At 39.1% G+C, this 18,949-nt stretch overlaps 1 non-coding gene across 1 annotated transcript; it reads right to left on the minus strand.

The window, feature by feature from the left end:
* Positions 1–8,832: 8,832 nt before the first annotated feature.
* LOC114514776 lies at positions 8,833–8,994 on the minus strand. The gene has a single exon (XR_003686117.1). It is a non-coding gene; the product is annotated as a U1 spliceosomal RNA (small nuclear RNA).
* Between the last annotated feature and the right edge of the window lie 9,955 nt (positions 8,995–18,949).

The raw sequence follows: 18,949 nt of genomic DNA on the forward strand, positions 1-18,949 counted from the left end.
TTATGCAGATATTTAGAATAGTAATGAAAGAGCAACTAACTCAGCAGTGACCAAGAGGAGATACACATATATAATGTTGATTATCAATAGCGCTGTAAGGTCAAATGATTTGCTTTGTTATTTTGTATTTGGAATATATTTATTTTATGTGATAAATAGAATTGAAGTTTATTCTATCAAATATATACCCCAAAATATAGATATGAGATAAATACCATTCCCTTTATGAATTTAAGGTGCTGAAAATATTGGACTGTGGATAGCGAACTGTGGTCATAGAAAATATTTCCAGAATGTGGTAGGTTATTAAAATGGCAATTCTTCCTTTCCCCAATGAAGAGTCACCATCTCTCTCCCCAACTCTTAAATATGGATGAGCTTTGTGAATTACTTTGGCCATAGAATAGAATATTCTATGCCACAGAATAGAATAGAAGCAAATTGTGTGACAAGCAGAGATTTGAAAAGTATTTGCACACTGGGACTTGCCTATCTGCCACCCTTGGATTCTCTTGTCACCACAAGTGTAAATAAGCCTTGGTTAGTGTGCTAGGTGATGAGACACATCAACTTGGCTACCCTTTCTCTCCAGATATCAGCCAGCAAGTCACAAATTTGTGAGGCTATGCTGAATCAACCAGCCCCCAACCGTCCTGCCAATAAGCAGGACACATGACTCAGCTCAACTGAGATGAGCTAAGCCCCCTCAGATCAAAACAGACACCACTGAGGCCATCCCCCCAAAATATTTTTAGAATTATAACCTTAGAAAAAAGTGTGGTTCTTTCCTCAAGCCACTAAATATTTTGTTTTTTTTTTCTATAACAAGTGAGCTGCTATATAAAATGGTGCTTAGAAAGGGTCTGCTGCAGTTAATTAACCTAAAATATGTGGCACTTGGTGTACGACTGAGTGTAAATTGAGCTGGAAAAGCAGTGAGGAGACAGTTGCAAAGGCTGGTCTTGTCATATAATGAAAGACAATTGGCAAAACTGTCACCTCTAGTAACAAGAAGACAAAAAATTTATCTGATAAACTTGTGGGCAATGATAAGATAGCTTCCAAGCAAAATGTGTACTGTCAGTTGGCTTTTTTTAGCTTCTAGGACAAAATATGGCAAGAGAGAGTCAAGCTGAAAGGAAGTGTTATGTTTTCAGGCAGATTTTAAAGGAAAAATAAAGGGATAGGATTTTGGGAGCTGGAAAATAAAACTGTTTCTTATTTCCAGTATCTCCAACCAGCAAATTGCTTTGGAAGTAAAATGAGTGAGGTGAGAGCAGAGATCAAATCAAGGATGTGTCTTTAACACCCTTTGTTAAAATCTTGAACAATTCAAAGAGGTGCTGGATGGCGTCTCCATGATGCACACGAGGTTTCGAAGAATAATAAAGGTGTGGTCACGTGAAAGCTTAACCACCACCATCCCAAAAAAGCATTTATTAAGTCTAGAGAGAAAAGCAGTCTCCCCTGACTGGCGTAGCTCAGTGGATTGCGCGCAGGCTGGGAACCAAAGTGTCCCAGGTTCAATTCCCAGCCAGGGTACATTCCTGGGTTGCAGGCCATAACCCCCAGCAACCACACATTGGTGTTTCTCTCTCTCTCTCTCTATCTCCCTCCCTTCCTTCTCTAAAAATAAATAAATAAAATATTTTTTTTTAAAAAAAGCAGTCTCAAAAACAATCGAGATTTCAGATTTTATTGATTAGAGTAAAATCTGACATATGGAAAGCCCACAAAGTTGTTTGGGGAATTTTCTCAGGAAAAAGGATACTAGTTTACATTGAAAGAAAATGAGATTTTTAAATTGCAAAACAATTTGTTTTCTGTATCTCAACTTTCTATGGGAAGAAGCAAGCAGAGAAAGCTACTCAGTTGCAAACACAAACCATTTCTGTGGAAAAAAACACAAACATTTCTGAGGATAAAGCCGAGAGCCCAAAGGGTGGAATCAAGAGCCGTGGGGAGCAATGGACCAAATACCCATTCTGAAGGAGGAGTTAGGACTGTTGCACTGGGAAGCAACTTCTCTAGAGCACAGCTGGATTCTAGGCAGGAAATATTCCTTGGCCCCAGGGTCAGAGGACCTGACAGCATTTGCCCTGTAGGATTTCCAAACTTTGTGGTTGAAGGCCTGCCATCTGCCGCCTATTCCCTTTTATGGAGGGAAAAGTCAATTATAATTATCCTATCCCTGGCTCACCACGGTATGTGGGGGACGCATAATCTGTGTTTTCACGGTCACAGTTTTCTTTAGCGGATAGGATCAAGAGGAACATATCCAAAGCACCATATTTAGGCCTTTTTTAAATGATGTGATCCTAGACTTTCAGCCTAATGCTGGAATTAAATGAGACTTCTGGAGGTTCTTGGAAGGAGATTGGGTATTTTGAAAGTGAGAGGAAATTAATTCAATTTTGATGAAAAGATAGACTGTAAATAAATTATTAGAATAGTCACAATTATTCATCCTTGCATATACAGGCAGAATCTATTTTCCCACCTCTTGAATCTAGGGTGCCCATGTAATTTGCCATGTAAATGAGACGCTAGCTAACACAATACAAGCATAATGTAGAAAAGCGCTTGAGTGTTACAGCTCACCTGCTTACTGTTCCTGGGACGCCTGCCACTGCCACCGTGTGAAGGCGCCCGGGTTAGGCTACTGGATGATGAGAGACATGTGACATAGTCACATTTATGCCCCATCTGGGAGTCAGCAATCAAACGTGAATTGAATCATCCAGAATGAGCTGGGCCCCAAATGGCCTGGCAAGTAACAGCTGGGAATTAGTAAACCCAGCTGGGTTCAGCCAAGCCCGACCTCAACGATGGCCCAGCACAAACCACGAAACTAAACAAAAAGTTGTTTTAAGCCACTATATTTTTTACCCTAGTTTGCTACACAGCAAAGGCAAACTGATATACAGAACTAATTCACTTCCATAAAAACATCTGGATGTAATCTTGAAAGAATATGAGTTTTCTATATCTCTTTTTGAGAAATCTGGCAATTTAGGTTGTTGAAGATTAGATTAGTTTGTTTGATAAAAGGAAGACATTTCTGAGTTAGAGTTGAAACATGTTGGATGAGGTTATCCAGAGGACATGACCTCCAGTTGACCTATGAACTGGACCCAGGGGAATGGAGGCTCCTCATCCCATCCATTACCCACTGCTTCCCCTGGTAGAAGCCCTTTTCAAGAACTCAGCCTTGAGAGAGTGATGTGTTATTGAGATCATCTGGAGTGAAGGCCTCTATATAAACTTTTAGGATTCTGGCAGGAAGGTACAAAAATCTACTCAACTTGTAGCTGCCAAGACAGGCCTCGTATATGTTCCTTTGCTTATTAAACCTGCCACCTACCAACCTGGAGTGGTCTGCCTCTTTCTTCAGTCTCTCTTTGCCCGTCATGAACAGGGCCAAGTTCCAAACCAATGGAAGATGTAAAGTAGCTTATTCTTAATCATTAACTACTCCGCAGACCTGCAGTAAGAAACTTGACAGTTCTATTGCTCTGCTGCTTTAGAAGTACAATATGGGTGCTGGAAGAGCTCATATCTGGGTTTCTATCTAGCTTTAAAATGTGTTTTTTTCTGATTTCCTTTTGAATTTTGAGGCCTGTCTGACCATTAAATTAATGACAATGTCTTCCATTGGAAATGAATTCACATAACTATATTTTTATCTAGGGGAATATGAAAGATTTATGTTTATATTTTAAGAAAGAAAATAAACACATTTCCAGCTTGCTCTATCAATCTCGCTAGAGAAATAGAGATTCCTATTTTCTAACATTGTGCAATTGGCAGTTTCATCAATCAGTCCATTGAAAAGTATTTATTAAATACCTATTACATGTATTGTGCTTGACGCTTTAGAGAATACAAGAGGTGTTAGGCCTAGAAATTTCTCTCAGAGATCTTGCTATTAATTGAAAATAAAAGATATTTACTTATTAAAAAGAAAACTACAAGCTAAAGCATAACAATACATAACAGGCACCATAACAGGAACATCACATAGGTCAGGAAAGCTTATTGGTGAAGAGAGCAGGTTCTAGAGCCAAACTGCTTAAATATGACCCTGGCTTCATCACTCAGCTGCTGTGCAGTCTGGACAAGTTTTTTTGACCTCTCTGGGCCTGTTTCCTAACCTATAAAACAGGTATATCAATAGTACCTGCCTCAAAGATTATGTGTACATAGATTATGTGCACTTATATGTGTATGTATATAAAGCACTTAGGAAAGTTTAAATGTTAATATATATGAAGAGCTGAGCACACAGAGAACATCCCATAAGTGCTCTGTATCTAAATGTAGACAGTAAGTCACTAAGAATAAGAGTTACCCCATGTGAACTGCTCTGAGAAGAAGCAAAACCAGTTTCCCCTAGTCAGCCTACTTCCTACCATTAATTTCATATTCCATCTGTTAAATCAGTTTCAGAATTAAGCAAAATTTGTTCAAATTTTTATTTTCTCAAATATTCAAATACAGTGTTATTATAGTATTTTATATTGTGGAGGACCTCTAATAACAAGAAATGTGAAGGGCAGAATTTTAATCACAACTCTCCTGTCGAGCCTGCTCTGCTTCCAAATGGCTGTGAAAACCAATGCAGCCACAGTGGATGCATCGTCATGGATATGTACATGGGGTCTCTGTGTATATTGTGCACTAGTGTATTGGGTTGGCCAAAAAAGTCTGTTGCATTTTTTCTGAAAAATAAAAGACTTTTTTTTTCATTTTCACCAATAACTTCATTGATTTGGATATTTTGAATATGTTGGCTATCCCCCGCTATTGGCGTCTAGTCTGTAGAGGCCAACAGTGCTGCTAAACATCTTCCAGTGCATAAGACAGACCCACAGCAAAGAATGATTCAGCCAAAATGTCAATAGTGACATGAGAGTTCCAGCCAAGATGGAGGTATAGGTAGAAACCCTTCACTTCCTCTCACAACCAAAAGGAGGATAACAACCAATCTAAAATCCATAAACAACCAAAAGCACCAGAAAAATCTAACTACCTGGAACTCTGACAACCAAGGAATTAAAGAAGAAATCAACCAGAACAACCAATGGCTAAGGCAGTGGACCTCGAGCAGACTCAGAAAAACCATGGCGATGTGTGGGTGGGGCTGGTTGCTGAGCTCTGTTGGCTGTGCAGGAGGGGCTGACTTAGGGGGAAAACTGGGACCCAGAGCTGACTGTGGACCACCACTCAGGTTGCCGAGATGGGAGATATGCCCAGGCTCACTCTAGGGTTGAAAAGTGTGCCAAAGATAAGCAGGCAAGCTGCACTGTTCCCTCTCTGACCCCTCCCCGACAGGCAGTGCCACAGTGCACCAGGGTGAATACCTAAGGCCCTGTCCCATTACAACCTATAAGCTGTGCCAAGACAAAGGAATATGGCCCAAATGAAAGAACAGAGTAAAGCCTCAGAAAGAGAACTAAGTGAGGAGGAGATCACCAACCTATCTGATGGAGAATTTAAAGCCCTGGTAATCAAAATGCTCACAGATCTGATTGAGCTTGGTTGAAAAATGAAAGAACAAATGAAAGATACCCAAAATGAAATAAAGCAAAACATTCAGGGAACCAACAGTGGCAGGAAGGAACACCAGGATTCAAAGCAATGATTTGGAACAAAAGAAATAAATAAACATCCATCCAGAAGAAAAGGAAGAAACAAGAATTCAAAAAAATGAAGAGAGGCTTAGAAACCTCTGGAACAACTTGAAACATTCCAATATCCAAATTATAGGGGTGCCAGAAGGAGAACAACAGCAAGAAATTGAAAACTTATTTGAACAAATAATGAAGGAAAAGTTCCCCAATCTGGCAAAGGAAATAGACTTCCTGGAAGTCCAGGAAGCCCAGAGAGTCCCAAAGAAGTGGGACCCAAAGAGGCACATCACCAAGGCACATCATCATTAAGTTACTCAAAAGTAAAGATAAGGAGAGAATCCTAAGAGAAGCCAGAGAAAAGGAGACAGTTACCTACAAAGGAGTTCTGATTAGACTATCAGCTCATTTCTCAAAAGAAACCCTGCAGGCAAGAAGGAGCTGAAAATAAGTATTTGAAGTCATGAAAGGCAAGGACCTACACCCAAGATTACTCTATCCAGCAAAGCTTTCATTTAAAATGGAAGGGCAGATAAAGTGTTTTCCAGATAAGGTCAAATTAAAGGAGTTCATCATCACCAAGCCATTATTATATGAAACATTAAAGGGACTTATCTAAGAAAAAAAAGATCAAAAATATAAACAGTAAAGTGATAACAAACAACTAAAAAGAAGATCAAAAATATAAACAGTAAAATGATAACAAATAACTAATGACAAACAAAAACAAAAACTGAGCAAACAACCAGAACAGGAACAGAATCAGAGAACTAGACATCACTTGGAGGGATTCCAGTGGGAAGGGGGAAGGGAGGAATAGGGGGAAAAGGTACAGGGAAGAGGAAGCATAATTAGTAGGCATAAAATAGATGGGGAAATATAAAAAATGGTATAGGAAACAGAGTACTCAAAGAACTTATATGAACAACCCATGGACATGAACTAAGTGGGGTAGGGAATGCTGGAGTGTTAGAGGGGTAGAGTGGAGGGGGGATAAAAGGGGGAAAATCGGAAAACTGTAATAGCATAATCAATGAAAAATACTTAAAAAAACAAACAAACAAAATGTCAATAGGACCAAGAAACTTTGCAAACTACTTCTGACAGGTTTGATAGAAATAGATAGTTCTTGAATTATTTTAGAAACGGTTTCCTATATTACAAAAATAAAAATACAAAAAGGCGAGCTTACTCTTCTTTTCTGAAAATAGTAGAACAGAACTGTTCTGCCAGGGAATTTTTTTTCAAACCTTTGGGCAGGATATTTTTATATATACATATATATCTTTTACCATGTAACTTTTGTTACATATATTTTTTCTTTTCTTTAGAACAGTCAATTCAGTGAAGAGAATGAGAAATATCACATATTACAAAGTATAAAGTCACCAAAGAAAAAAGTCAAAGCTGGAGATTCAAGAAAAAGTTAATATTGAATTTTCCTTCAAATACATAAAAATTTTAAAGCTATGCAATTTGTCTAAAGAGGTTCATGCGAAAAACAAAAATAATTTTATATGTAAAAATGAAAGAACTGATTTTCCCAATTTAACTTCCATTCAGAGATACACTTGTAAATTAAAAGTAGAAGTCAGGAGAAAAAAAGACAAAAACAAAGGGAATTTAGAATCACAGTCTTCAAACATTGCCAAGACACTGACCACACTATCATTTTAACAGTAATTGAGCATCTATATTGAGAACAGCACTATATGAACAACTTTGGGAATTAGAATCTAGTTGAATACAGCTTCTATTTCAAGGGAGGACATAATCTTGTGGAGAAACAATCTATCTTCTTTGCAATGGAAGTACATGTTAAAAGCCCTAGGGAGGAAACAGAAATTTCATTTTAACACCATGCTCTAAGAAAAATACTGTGGCCAGATTTTTTAGATATATCACAAAAGCGGAACTCAATAAGATAAAATGATATTGGTGTAGGCTGGTACAATGCCTCAGACATAATATGTACTATGTAAGCAGTTGTTATTAAACTTTATAGTAAATTCTATTATCTTTGCTCATAGAGTGGAAATATTGTCTCCATAAATGGTTGTGTTAATATACCAACCAGAAGGAGTTAGTGGACAAGGGAAAGAGAATACGCAATTGTCAATTACATTAACAACAAAGGTTGCAGCGTTCACGTCAAAGAGGACTTAAGTGACACAACAAAAAACAATGAGAGACCCCAGGGCATACAATAATAAAACTGTTGATATATATTAATGTATAAGGAAAATGGATTGAACTCCAACCGTATGTACTCTGTAACATTTCGTCATGCACTGTAGAAGGAAACAAAAACCTGCAATGCTTAGGTTTCTTCTCTAATGAATGGTAGGATCAGACATGTATAATGAAACTAAATGCAAAGTGATGCATGCCAACATGTGATGGATAAGGAAGGCTATGGGGTCCATGTCAGTCAGACAAGATTTACATTGACAGGTGGTGCCAGAAGATTTCGGCTGGGCTTGGGATTCCTTCTTCATCTGTGTTTTTAAGGATGAGATCATTATGTCCCTTGTTCCTTCCCTTTTCCTCCCACACTCCCCAAACTACAAATACGAAAGAGCTTACAGAGGTAAGGGGGAGGGGATAGTACCTGTAATATAGTCCAAGAAACAACCAACAAAATAAGTGGAGGAGGGAGCAGGGGAAGGGCAGGAGGTAACTATTCTAGACAACATATTGATGGTTCACAATAAAAACAAAACTCAAACTTACAGAACTAATTATCATTGCCATCAGCTTGCCAATGGAACTGCAATTTTTACCTACTCACATTTATACATCTTAAATAGTTTTCAAAGTGATTTTGCACCTATTTATTATTAATTTGCACAACAAATTGGGGTAGAGAGCAGTTCAGAGAGCTCAACTGACTTGAGTAAAAGCTACCTGGGAGGAGCTGGATGGAGCCAGGACTTAAAGCCAAATATTCAAATTAGCGCTCTTTGAAAAACCAAAGGTGAAGACGTTCCCTGGTCTATATTTGATATTGGAAAAGAAATTCTGGTGGCAGGAGTAATTATCATTTGTTGAGCACCAACCGTGTGGTAAATGTTTCACCTGTAACTAGGAGGTCTCTCTAGCCCAGCTGGTGTATGCTAGGACCCATGTATTAATGTATAGGCTCATATCTGCTCATTTAATCAACAGTTCTCACCTATCAATACTTATTTTTTTTAAGCCAAGTGAGAGTGCAAATGCAGTCCCCCACTACCACAAATTAAGCAGTCCAGTGTCCCACATTTGGGGAAATCTCAGGGATCAGCACATCCAAAGCACAATGGATAAGCCTCACCCTGGGAAAACCACCCTCGTGATCACGGTATCTCCCTTGCCAAGTTAGTATTCCCCCCCCCCCCCCCGCCCCCGGTCAATATTTCTAACAAATAGAATGAGAAGGAAGTGATGTTATGTGATCTCCCAGGCCAGGTCAGCTGCAGAAAGATAATAGTATTTCTGCTTCTCTCTCTATCCTATTTTTCTCTCTTCTCTCTTTCTTCTCTCTTCTCTCCCCCTCTCTCTCTTTCTCTCTCTCTTCTTTTTTTCTCTCTCTTCTCTCTCCAGCATCCCAACTGCCCTTTTTCTATGGAATTTAGGCCATATTGCAGAAGCCATATGTAATTGCTCTAGATAGCCATCCCAGTGACATCCCGGTGAATATCTAACCTCATTGCCAGGCATGGGAGTGAGGGGCCATCACCAGGCACTGCCTGCAGCATGAAGGACCCTGAGTGAGAATGGCCTCATTGAACAAAATGAGCCCTCAGAGTCATAAGAGATAAAAATAATTGCTGTTCTTTGAAGTCATTAAGCTTTGGGGTAATTTGTTCTACAGCAAAGAACAACCAGAACCTCATTTTTTACCTGGCTTCTTTAGAGAAGGCAATTAGTTCAATATGTAGGCTCCCTGTGAAGAACTATCCTGGTGATAAATAGGTACCACCTGGTCAAATCTGAAACCTCTTCTTGCAGGGAAAGGATTGTGAGGCAATGGCACAGACAGCTACATAATTTGGGGGACCCAGTGCCAAATAAAAATGTGGGCCCATTGTTCAGAAAGCAAGGGAAAAATGCTGCTATCTATGTGTACATGAAAACCTTTCTCCTTTCTTTTATGGTCTCTCTAACCATTTGTTTTTTAATTGCTGTTTCATGCCATTTTCAGTGAAGAAAAGTTAACATTTAAAATTATGAACATGATTTTAGTGTTCATATTTATGTTATCCAATGCTATTTCAAGTGCAAATATCAAAGCATTTGACTTACACATGGAATCACCAAAATTAAACAATTCATCTATGGCTCCTTCCCAGAGGGTGGTATGACAAGCCCACTAAGAGAGAGAAACACAAGCTAGACCCAGAAAACCTGAAAAGAAAAGAAGGGCCCCCACCCCACTCCAGGGACAGAGCCAGCCTAGGGTGTGTTCTGAGCACAAGAACTGTCTGGCGAATGTGGGCCCCCACAGGTGATGCAGGTGTGGGGCCATGCAGTGATGCAGGCTGCACATGTGCTCACAGGGTCTGCAGCAGGCCCACGAGCTGTGCCTTGAGAGGGAGGGATCTGTAGAAGTCCAGTCTGGTGTAGTTCTGGTGGTGCTCCACACCAGGACAGACAGGGGACTTACAAGGATCTTTAAACTCTGTGCTGGGAAGCCCCTGCACCTGGGTTAGGGGTGAACAAGAGACCAGACAAAGCCTACAGCAGCTGGACCACAGGACAGATGGTGCTAGCCTGGGCTGGGGACAGTTAATGTCATTTCAGGCCCCAAGGCACTGCCAGTGTTGTGGAAAATCCACCCACACGTGGGGAGATAACGAAGCACAAACTTTATTACCCGGGGGCCCAGAGGGGGTGGTTAACATCCAAATCCTCTGAGCACCGATCCTCCTTCTCCCGGGGTTTAAATAGTCCGGGGCTTCCTACCTACGTGGCGAAGCAAGGTTACAGAAGCTGAATGCTGAAGTTAGGTCTAGCTACCTTATATGGGAGACAAAGAGAAAACGCAGGAGGAATTTGCAGAAGCTACAGAGCACAGGAGCTTATCATGGGAGTCAGTGTACGACCTCGAGTAACTGGCTGTTGCTTTGGTTACCACTGGTCAGCTTCTACAGTCCTGTGTGAAATTTTGCAAGTGTTACAGTTACAGAGCATAAGAAACTTTTGGAGTTTTCTTTTCCTGCCACATCAGGGCTTCACCTCCCACCCTGACCTTCCCTGAACCCATACCCAGGCCTGTATCAGGAATTAAGGCTAGCAAAAGTCACAGGGTGGATGTGGGGAGAAGGAGGCAAGAAGGGCCCATGACTCCAGGGATAATCATCCAGGGAGGCCGAGGGGAGGAGGGATGCTGTGAGCCAAGGCTCCCAGCCCCTGGTTTTGCTCCATCATCTCACAAGACTTGCAAAACACAATTTCAAAGGTGTCATTATTCAGAATTTCAGGACACCTACCACAGAGCATTAAACACCAGTTAGAGGGCATCTTCTGAGCACGGGGCCATGACGCTTTTGTCAGTGGGGTCACCACACGTGACGGTTGTCAGGTAGGGAGACTGGTACGGAAAGGAAGAAGTATTGCTTCCTATGTAGGACAGTTTAATCTCTGAACCGGGAGTTAGGGTTTCTGAACTCTAGTTCCACTCTCTGTCTTAATTATTTTATCTTTGGGGCCCCAATCTTCTCATCTGCAAAATGGAGGCTTACATTAAGTGATTCCTGAGGCCCAGTTACTTACTCTTTAATAAATATATATTTACTGTCTGTTAGAGGCTGGGGAGTGTGCTTAACCCTGAAATTACAGGGTGAACAAAAGCAACACAAAGCTGATAATGCCATTAGGAAAAGAAACATCCCCTAAGTAGTTATGAAAGTAATTAACACTGTAAGTAGAGGATGCAATTGGAACCAGTGGGGATGGGGAGAGGCCATCTCCTTTGAAGTGTGTGGGTAGACTTCCCTAGGGGAGGGATGTTTAAGATGAGGCCAGAAGGATGAGTGAGTGTTAGTTAAGTAAACTGTGTTGTTTAGTTAGTGGGAAGAAGGGGAGCATGCACATGGAGAAAGGCAGAAGGGCAGGGAATTCCAGGCAGAAAGAAGAGCACGAGCCACAGTGCTCACTGTCTCTTGAACAGATATTGACTGTGTAAATAACATAAACCTAATGCTAACAAACTTAGGAAAAAAGGAAGGTTGTTGACTGACACATGACAATGTGATTACTGAAATATGCAAACCAGCGTTGCTGTCCCAGAAGCAGGGAGGATCATGCCTCAGACAAAACAAGTATTATCCCCAACACAGAGCCTTAGATAGCAGTTGTAGAAAACACAGCGAGGGAATGGGGGTGTACGACAGGGCAAGTAAGATAGCAAATAAAAGCCATATCGCTCTGTGGGTAACTGGAACTTATTCCTACTGGGGACGGTGTAGAACATTCCCTCAGTATTGTCTCCAGTGGCGCAAAGAAGCTGGAAGGGCTATTTTCATCAACGCCCATCCTTCATTGCTGAGGGATTACCAAGCACTGCTGGCGCGGCCCATCTGTGGGTAGAGCATATTCCCAGGACCAGAGAATCCCTCAAGCACAGACCAGGGAACTCGTAGGCATTTTTCCTGCAGGTCACTTCAGGGCTGAGGGGCTGTGGGTGGGGTACAAACAGCGTCTGCTACAGTGTCAGACCAGGTGGCTCAGGGAGCTGAGGTAGGGAACGAAAATGACAATAGATGAAAATTCTTGAGGTGACTATGAGGCCAGGGGAGAGATACAGTGCTTTCTCATTCTCAGAATAAATTCATAGAGTCAGAGTTTTAACACTCAGAATTTCAACTGCCATCTTACATGAGAAAAGGAGTTGAAAAGAGCTAAATCCTTATCCAAAGTTCATGGCCACTATGGGCATGAACCTCCTAATATTTGCTTCACTTTTCGTTCTACTGTTACATAGTTCACTAGCATGGCTTTCATGAAAGAAAGACACAAAGACAGAAAGAGAGAGGGAGGGAGGGAGGGAAGGAGGGAGGGAGGAAAGAGGAGGAGAAATGGAGATTGGCATGGTCATCTTCATTCAGACAGGATATACAAAGACCCTGGAAAGTGAATTTAGCAGTGAAATCAAAACAGCAGCCAGCATGACATGACCTCACCTCTTTGAAAATTTTCTCAGGAACTCATCTTTTCACCATCTCTATATCTTCTACAATTTTGGAGAAGTAAAAGTAACAGAAACTTTGGCACAGAATATTGCTGCTATGCTCTGTATGTACAATTAGAACACGTAAGTGAGAAAAACTAGATTTCCCAGGTTAGTGACAGTGAGACTGAATTACTGAATGCAGTCATGTATCACAGTAATCCTCCAAGTAATGAGTGAACACATACCAGAGAGACCAAATTCTACTAAGCCCAGATATGCCATGGGCTTCTAGGAAATGACTTAAAGAGCTAAAAAAAATCAATATTAACACACCATTTAATTATTTATAGGAAAAGCATGTTCTCAGAACTGTATTGTAATTGCAGTCCACAATTCCATCCCCTAATGTAAGAGCATGGCTTCAGTCACTGGAGAGATTCAGCAGACACCAAGTGGTTTATTGAGGGGTGTGAAAAGACTTGAAATATTAAAAGCTTAAATTTGAAAGGTTATCTTTCTGCCTGGACAGTAATTATATGTGATGCTAAAAATATAACAGGAAATAAATAATACATTTACAAATTAAGAATACATTATAAGGTGAACAAAAATTTTAAAAATAAGGTGAACAATAAAATTTTTCACTAAAGATATCTAATATATTGAATATGTACCTGAGGGCAAGCATAAGAATAAGTTACTGTAATTGCTGCCATGAGCAATTTTTTAAAGGAAAAGTGCTATAGAAGAATTATTTTAATAATGGTTAAGTTTTCTAGAGACCAAGGTGAGTTTTTGGCATACATCTCAACCTTTTCTAAAAATCTTACCCAAATCTTCCTATTTGTACAACTAACTCCAAAGGATCACAGTCAATCTTGGATGGCTTATACATTTTCAAATTCCACTTTTGTCAAATTGATTTACAATTTTGAACTGGACTCATGACAGTTTGATTTATGCTTCTGCTCCTGACTGATGCTAGCTATGTGTACTTACCATCGCCGAGTTGTCACAGAGGACTCAGATCCACAGGGACTGAGATGATGTACCGCCCAAAGGGTCATTAATGGGAAATAACAGAACAAAGCTCGCCCTCTGCTTTTGGTGTCCCACGAATTCCAAGGAGCATGTGTCTTACAGTACCGACACCGATTAGGAGAGTGGATTGCACTGTTATAAAGCCACAGAAATACTCTGTGCTTTCCCAGAAGGCAACATCTCACATAAAGTTCCCTTGAACTTCCGAAGACTAGCTGAGTTAGAAAACCATTTAAGACATCACCAAAGACCATTCAGTAATAATTCTGTCCAGCTCGTCTTCCTAGGGAGAGAGAGAGACTTTGTGGTTGTCTTAGTTTTTGCTTTAATATGGGCATTTTTCTGATCCTAGGGAGAGTTATCAGGGTTTGGCAGAGAAAAAAATTGTGTGAGGTAATATTATACTATCAATATTCACATAAAATAAAGTTCTTAGCCAACAAACTTAAGTGAAGTAAATTGACAAGAATTTTCTTAATAGTCTGCCCTTTTAAGAGCAAGATTGTGATTTTACTATTCACAACTGTTGGCCAAAATACAGAGATTTTATTTTGTCTACTTGTGATCTGCCATTATCATACATATTCTTCAACATCTTATTGTCACTGCTAAGTATTATTCTTTTCTTTCTCTTTTTTGTTATTAGTTCATTACTATATTTGGCTTCTATAAATCTAAAATACAAAGTAAAGTATAGACTGTGGGTGTCTATCAAAGATCATAACCAAACAGTGCAATGACAATATTCCCCAAATGGTCTTCTGCTTATCTTTGATTTACAAACATCTGCCAAAATCATTGCCTCTTTAACCATTATGGTGTAGTTTCTGTATATTGCCACTGTTGCTATTTCTCAGGAAACCACCAAAAGTTAACTTCTAGAATATGTTTTGGAAATTTCTGGAGAAGAAAATTATTCCCATTGAATATCTGCAGAAAACGGGATGTGCCATGATTTTCAAGGACCAGGTCGGTACTAGGGAACGTGCTTGTTTAAGTAGACCTTAAGGAACAAAAACAAGAGCATAACATTTTGCATTTTCTATAAATTTAAGCCTGTGACCACCAGACACTCTCCAGCTACTTCATTCCCTCTGGAGCAATACTCAAATAATAGGGTATCCAGAGTTTGAAAGCTTACTTTGTAAAGATTTTTAGTCAAGATAATAGCCTTGTTTTCATTCAGTTTATGGGCAGTTTTCCAGTTGGAAAGAATGTTCTAAGCCAACCATAAAGGCCTAATTTCTCCCTAGAATTTTATATAAATTAGATGTGCAGTCCTGGATCATGGTTCTACTGATCCCAGAAGATCCCCAGCAGCCTGAACTCCACTTGCCTGTCAGTCTCTGATATTCTTATAATTCTGAAGAACTTTGTACTTTTCCAGATTATCAAATACAAAGCACTTCCAAGCAATACTGACTTCTAGTAAGGCCTGATGAAACTTTCTTGAACTGCACATGTTAAAACTAGGCAAGGCTCCCACAAAAGCTAGGTGATTCATTTCTTATATCTAACAGGCAGCACACATAATTCAAATTTGTGTCTTAATCAAATGATAAATTATAATGGCTTTTAGACGCCCCTGTGAAAGCAGCAAGGGCCAAAGTGCCATCATACAACCTGTGCCTTATCATGGGCTTTGAGCACCTCACTGTTCTCCTTCACATCAGTGAGCTGAAAGAGGACAAGGATGCTAATGCTCTGTAAGAAAGCAATGATTAAATACAGAATATTGTGGCTAATACATTTTATTTCATGTTATGTCAAGAAATGTAGTCACCGATTGTGCCATTTCTTTAAGATAGCTTCCACTGGCCTTTCCACAGCTCATTCAGTGCACTAGCAGAGAGGGAGAATATGAATTCATTTCAGATTCAGATTACCCTGGTTAGGAAGATACTTTTCCAAAGGAGTGCAAATGCTCACACTCTGCATGACACTTTCCTTTCTCATTAAGTCTGACATTTCCATGCTTTGTTGCAAACCAAAAGCCCATGGTTGTATTGGATTGCAGGTATGAAATTTTGAGCAATACTCAGAACACAGTACAAAAAAAGGGGGGGAGAAGTAAAGAAAATGAGAAAGTTCTTAACGTATGCCTTGTAGCTAATGTCACTTCATGGCAAGCAGTAGCAAAGGTTGAACCACTTTCCAGACTGCCATGGACAGAATACTATGCTACCAGGCTAGAATACTGGCTACCAGGCCAGCCTATGTAATTGATAGTTCAGGGAGGACTTCAACCAGAAAGCGGAGCACATTGCATTTGTCTACACTTGATTCCAAAATGCCTACATTCTCCATAGTTACAGGTTTTGTCTAAATTCCTTGATTTGTATTTTGACTTCCATTTCAAAGAAATTAAGCATCTGCTTCACTTTTAATAGTAGGGACTTCACTAGAAAGTACTGGCAGTCACTGGAAAACCAGAGCAAGAGTCTAAGAGTGGGGAGGTGGCTGTGGGAACCAGCTCAGCCATCACTATGACCTAAGGCTTGCTGACCTAAGGCTTGGATTTCCTCTCTAAGTAGAGAGGTGGCAAGTATATGTGTATGTCACATATACTTCTCACAGTATGTTACACCTCTTTGTTTCATTCGTAGAGGTCTAAAATTCAAGTGTAGTTTTCATAAAGATAAGTTGACACCCTATTTAAGAACTGCATCAGAAATGAGATAACTTGTAGAAACTATAATAATTTGTTGTCTTCTGGTATATTGAAATACACCCAGAAATCCTATGAATGTTTGATTTTTTAATAATTTGTTAAAAGATAGCATGTTGCCAGGTAAAATAATCATTTATCTGTAGCCTAAGCCCTTAGTATAACATACTTAGCAACTTATTTCTATTTTACTTTTTTATCTTTTGAAATCACAAGCACTGATCCAATGAACTAAGTTATAAGGGAGGGCCAGAAAAATACTGTTCTGGATATAGGAAACATACTCAACTGTATGCCATAAATAGCTATGCAAAATTAATTTTAGACAGATATCTAAAGATGATCTGGTATATTAGAATTGTCATTTTAGCTAAATAGATTTAATCTCACAATTTTATCATTTCTACTTGTGAATTTTTCATCTTTACTTTGCTAAATATAAAGATGCCTGAAATTTAGGAATCAAATATATTCTAACAAATATAAGGCTTTTCAACTCATTTTTAAACAAAATTTCCTCATAAAATGCAAATAATATGTAACATAAACAATTTTCAAATGCTTGATCCAAATCATGTTGTCTTTACTAAGAAAGCATTTGAAAATTATATCCTTAAAATAAGGAAGTCACAGAAACTTTAAGAAGCTAAGATTAGTTAGTGAACTGTAAACATGGTGTATCGGTTATACATTGCAGCACAACAAACATCTATTATTTCCCAGGTTTTGTGGACCCAAGTTCTATGTACAGCTTAGGTTGGTGCCTCTGGCTCAGGGTCTTTTATGAAATTACAGTCAGGCTGCTGCCTGGGGCCACCTTCTCATCACAAAACTGGATTGGGGAAGGATGCTCTTCTCAAGTGCATCGAGTGGTTGTTGGCAAACCACATAACACCTGCAGCCAAGCTCACTCATTTGTCCACCCACATGGTTCTGCCTCACAACATAGCAACTTGTTTCTGCCTAGAACAAAAGACACAAGGACAAGCAAGAGAGAATATCCAAGATGGAAGCCATAGTCTTTTTTCACCTATTCTGGGAAGTGACAGTCCACTTTGTTTACCGTATTCTGTAGCAAGTCAGTAAGTTCAGGCCAAACTAAAAAAAAAGGAGATTTCTTGGGTGTGAAAGGAAGTACTGAAAGTGAAAGTGGAGGCCCCTTCTTTTCACATATTGTGTAGACACCCTAGAAATATATCCTTTAGGTGGCAGTTCTGAAAAGTCAGTCAGCAGTCAGATTTTTCTTATTTGTGATGATTGATTCAACTATTCTATATCAATATGGGATCTGGCTAATTCAACTATTTGCACCTGCTAGACTGAATGCTCCAATAAACATATTTAAATATAATTTATCTTCCATATAGTGTAAGCTATATCTTCCAAGGTAGGCCATTTTTGGCATTACAAGAAACCAATTTTAATTTTTACACTATTTATTATCACCTTCACATATAATTTCTAATTACCAAATAATTGTTAAATGCTATTATATTGTTTGGTAATAGATTATGAAATCTGGTAAAATATTAGTAAACTCAAGTTTAAGCCATAAATCAAATCTGATTTAAAAATGACTTCTGCTTCAGTTTGGTAAAAATATTTTTCAGCACAAAGGGGTTAAATTGTGGATAGAAACAGGCAAAAATGTAAAATATTTGGAAAACTTGATTTATCCCAGCTCTGTCATTGCCTCAGTTTTTTTAATGAAAAAGGAAAAATTGATATAACATCCATATCTGCCACTCATATAGCTGTCATTCAATTCATCACATATTTCTCACAGTAAAAAATTTTATTTAAGTCTTGCTCCAAATCACTTTCTTTACATAAGCAAAATAAGGATTACATTTAAATCATAATAATGAGTCATGGATCCTGGCCCTTCAGTCTTCTAAAGGGTCATTTTTCATAAATTCTGTATCAAACTGTTACATTTTTGGCTCTCTTTCTTGAGACAGAAGGAACAGTATCACACCATCAGAATTGCATTGGATCCCTACTGCTTATTATTTTTTTAAATAAGAAGGGGTCATACCAATCTTGTGACCCACTGATATTTCAAAAGGTTGGAGGACTAAATCCTTTTAGAGCATCTGTCTTTCTGACCTGGCCTGTGGTGGTCGTAAAGCAAAACTGCTGGCTGTGACAAAAGACAGATACTAACGACCATACAAATCTGCAAAATCACACCTCGTAGCACAATAGTCTGCTCAAGGCTTTCAGAATACTTTCTGTCAGAATGATTCAATGCTTTTAAGAATGCCATTTAAAAATATTTCTAGCAATCACATAATGCACATGTTGAGAATGATATGAATTAGATGTTTTAAATACATAGAGGTAGCTTTATTTTCCTAACTGATTTCATAATAGAAGTGGAGGATATTATTCCCAATTTAGAGGTTATTCATAAATGATAATGCAAGTTCACATAAAATAGTACACAGAAATGTA

This window comes from Phyllostomus discolor, chromosome 3 (genome assembly GCF_004126475.2).
Source record: "Phyllostomus discolor isolate MPI-MPIP mPhyDis1 chromosome 3, mPhyDis1.pri.v3, whole genome shotgun sequence".
Taxonomy (NCBI): Eukaryota; Metazoa; Chordata; class Mammalia; order Chiroptera; family Phyllostomidae; genus Phyllostomus; species Phyllostomus discolor.